Source organism: Lotus japonicus, chromosome 1, assembly GCF_012489685.1.
Source record: "Lotus japonicus ecotype B-129 chromosome 1, LjGifu_v1.2".
In the NCBI taxonomy this organism is placed as follows: Eukaryota; Viridiplantae; Streptophyta; class Magnoliopsida; order Fabales; family Fabaceae; genus Lotus; species Lotus japonicus.
The window spans coordinates 26,766,399-26,771,048 of record NC_080041.1 but is presented as its reverse complement, the minus strand read 5'-3'; positions in this window follow the sequence as shown (position 1 = coordinate 26,771,048).

Genomic DNA, 4,650 nt, shown 5'->3' with positions numbered 1-4,650 from the left:
TCATCTGTTCTTATTTAGTTTACACTCAGCTTATTTAGAAGCAAACCTTTGTAAACACCAACCTCAAACAGTTGTTTGATTTTCCTTAAGGGACCGGGTAGGTCAGTATCCTTAAGAAGACTAAGAGAGTGAATCTTAGTGGTGATTCCTTTAGGAGATCAAGGTTGATCGGATCCTAGAGAAGACTAAGAGAGTGAATCTTAGTGTGAGCTAAGTCTGAGGGACCAGAGGCTCTGAAGGTCCAGAAGCTCTGAAGGTCCAGAAGCAGAAGTTACGAAGGTCAGAGGATCCAAGCATCCCTCTGACTCTGATCACCAAGCTTCACAAGTTCCAACACGAAGCATAACTCTGATCAGAAGTCATTGGTTAAAGGCAAATGTCTCTATCAAGAAGTACAAGAGCAGTGTACTATTCTGACAAGCCTACCTACCAAGGTTCAGCCACAGCAGGTTCTGGAAGTTCCAGAAATGCCCTCCAACGGTCATATTCTCTCAACAGAAATATCCTTTGCACCTTGGACTATAAAAGGCTGAAGAAAAAGAAGAAAGCCAAGAGAGAGATCAAGAGCTGCAATACAAGAAAAGATTCAAGCCTCTACTTTCTTCATCTGTTCTTATTTAGTTTACACTCAGCTTATTTAGAAGCAAACCTTTGTAAACACCAACCTCAAACAGTTGTTTGATTTTCCTTAAGGGACCGGGTAGGTCAGTATCCTTAAGAAGACTAAGAGAGTGAATCTTAGTGGTGATTCCTTTAGGAGATCAAGGTTGATCGGATCCTAGAGAAGACTAAGAGAGTGAATCTTAGTGTGAGCTAAGTCTGAGGGACCAGAGGCTCTGAAGGTCCAGAAGCTCTGAAGGTCCAGAAGCAGAAGTTACGAAGGTCAGAGGATCCAAGCATCCCTCTGACTCTGATCACCAAGCTTCACAAGTTCCAACACGAAGCATAACTCTGATCAGAAGTCATTGGTTAAAGGCAAATGTCTCTATCAAGAAGTACAAGAGCAGTGTACTATTCTGACAAGCCTACCTACCAAGGTTCAGCCACAGCAGGTTCTGGAGTTCCAGAAATGCCCTCCAACGGTCATATTCTCTCAACAGAAATATCCTTTGCACCTTGGACTATAAAAGGCTGAAGAAAAAGAAGAAAGCCAAGAGAGAGATCAAGAGCTGCAATACAAGAAAAGATTCAAGCCTCTACTTTCTTCATCTGTTCTTATTTAGTTTACACTCAGCTTATTTAGAAGCAAACCTTTGTAAACACCAACCTCAAACAGTTGTTTGATTTTCCTTAAGGGACCGGGTAGGTCAGTATCCTTAAGAAGACTAAGAGAGTGAATCTTAGTGGTGATTCCTTTAGGAGATCAAGGTTGATCGGATCCTAGAGAAGACTAAGAGAGTGAATCTTAGTGTGAGCTAAGCCAGTGTATTGTTAGTCACTTGTAGGTTTCAAGTGCAGTTGTAACAATTATCTGATTAGTGGATTGCCTTCATTCTAAGAAGGAAGAAATCACCTTAACGGGTGGACTGGATTAGCTTGAGGGATTTATCAAGTGAACCAGGATAAAATACTTGTGTGCTTTTCTCTTCTCTCTATCTTTATCCGCTGCACCATCTATCTCAGAGAAACCGAAAAGATTTACTTTAAATCTTAAGGGGAAAGTTTTTATATTCAAAACTCTATTAAACCCCCCCCCCCTTCTAGTCGTTTTTCACACCTTCAAACTCGCCATGTCGCGACATCTCACGACATCTCCCTACGCAACTCGCCATGTCGCTGAATAACTCGCCATGTCGCGACATCTCACGACATCTCCCTACGCAACTCGCCATGTCGCGACATCTTGCGACATCTTCCTGCGCAACTCGCCATGTGCGCGCACCACACTTCTAATGAACTATTAAACAGATGTAAATTATCAAATGTACTCAGAAAAATCTAATATTTTTATCATGGTTCCGTATACACGTTTTGTAAACCTCTATAAATTTTCAAGTCACAATTCGAAGTACAAAAATCAGGAAAAATCGTACACTAACCGCAGTTCGTAAGAATTTGGACAGCTTAACCTATACTCACTAAAATACACATAACTCGAGCTACAGACGTCGGAATGACGTGAAACCAGTGGCAAAAGTTTCTTAACAGAAAAACCTACAACTTTTATGAAGACTACTTCTTCAAATTCGGCCATTAACATAGCACGAAAAAGGGTACAAGAGAACGTAAATTTCTGCGCATCATGCAAGCCTATCATCTACCCCAAAATCATCTAAAAACCAAACCCTAACTATTTCAATTTGGGAATTTTTGCAACCTAGGGTTCCTAAATCATGCTTTCTATCATTATCTACTATCATACCAATCCATAAAACATGAATTCAAACCCTTACCTCTTTTAGATCAGTTCTAAGTTTTCTCCTCTTTTCTCCTCTCCTTCTCTGCTTTCACGTGTTTCTTGTTCTGCTTCTCTTCTAATCCTTATTCTTTTTCTTTTCTTTCTTTCTATTTCACTCCTAACCCTTAAATAGCCATACAATGGGCCCCACTCTCAATTACTCACACTAAACCCTAAAACCTTATTTATCTATGTCACATAATCACTTAATTATCTAACAAAATCACTTAATTACCATATACCATAATACTAATTAAAATAAAATAATAAATAACCTAATAACAGAAAATGGGGTGTTACAACTCTCCCCCACTTAAGAATTTTCGCCCTCGAAAATTGCCTTAAACGAACAACTCGGGATAGGAATTCCAAAACAGTATCGATTGTGTCATAAACACATATCGAATACAAAAAGAATTAGACATGCTAATAACCCTAGACTACTGACCAATCATGCTCTGATACCACTAATGTAACACCCTCTAATCCCCTTGTTTATTTTAAACTTACATCAGAGTGATTATACGCATATTCAAAGAGAGCATTACAAAAATATTCCAAGACTACATATCTCCTCAATAACATATGTCACGTTCTCAAACTTTAGATCAAAATATTTCATAAAATAATCATACTTCATCTTTTATGCATTGCACAACGGAAAGAAATAGAATCATCAAAAAATCATCTTCCAGACATACTTCAATAAAAAAAATTCAGTAAAAGAAGTATAGGCATTATGGCCATCCGAAAACGTCAACTCCATGTAACTCAAGTTTACAAAAGAAAGAACCAAAAAGAGTTGTCAATTACTCTCATCAAAATAATTTATTAAACCACGTCCCCCAATGTTACATACAGAGCAATTGACCCTCATACTACTAGATAACTATCTAAATAACAGTATATAGCTCTCTGTCTACTTCTCATGAGATGCTCCACTAGCACCTGTACCTGTACGATGTCGCATAGAACATCATTCCAACAGAAGGGTGAGAACTTCATCATATAATTAAGCATAATAACAGGTAATGAAAGAACAATACAGAAGTTTACATTATAAAAACTTTCTCTTCACAATAATACTTTCCTTACTCATTATTTTCAAAGACAGTTCTACTTAGCAACTTTGTTCCACAATAAAATATCTTTAACAAAGTAAACGTCATCCAAACTTTTACTAACAACATCATTCACAGATATTCACCAACAACAACTATCACAGTTCTTATATTTCTTCCATCACATAGGACCACTCAAAACGTGAGACTCAATGTGTGACACTAATGCACATGCATGTGGTACCAATTGTTAACCTTAGCAGTATCACCGCATTCACACAGAACAGTTAACCACCAAATAAAGTCTACACACTTCCAGAACTACCCCGGTTTAGGGACATTCTCTAGCTCCGCAGTAACTAGCAGACATACCTCTGTCACCGGGTTCTGGAACACTCTCTAGTACCGCAGTAACTAGCAGACATGTCTATTGACTGTATGAAGTGTATTTGTGCAAACATCTCAACTCTATACATGCATTATATAGCATATTTCTTCATCACTTTCCATAATGAAAATCTCATCATATTTGCTCAAACAACACTTCAACCTGTTATCAAATAATCACATTTGCAAAACAACAATACAACAATTCTCACTTCATCAACAACCAATTCCAATAATTCATCTTATTGAATTCAAAATATTCATTTTCACCAATTCAAATAAATCACCATAATCCATATATCCAAAATTCAAAAGAGTACCCAAATTAAATAACAGATACAGTAATAATTTTCTGAAAAACAAGTACAGTAATCCGTTTTCTGAAAACAGCAGGCACATCGGTCACTAAAAACGATCTCCATAACTCATTACTAAACTAAAAATTACGTTCTTTACACGCATAGAAAGCTGATTAAAAACCCTACAATTTCTTAGTTTACCAAATTTTCATTTGAACGCTAAAACTAGGTGATATCAGACCACGAAGTTCGCTGTCCAGCACAGAAACTGACAGAAACAGCAGGTACATCGGTCACTAAAAACGATCTATAAAACTCATTACTAAACCAAAAATTACGTTCTTTATACGCCTGGAAAGCCGATTAAAAACCCTACAATTTCTTAGTTTACCAAATATTTATTTGAACGCTAGAACTCGGTGATATCGGATCAAGAAGTTCCCTGTCCAGCACAGAAAACTGACAGAAACACTTCTACCTCAAAATCAAATTTCGAAAATCCCGA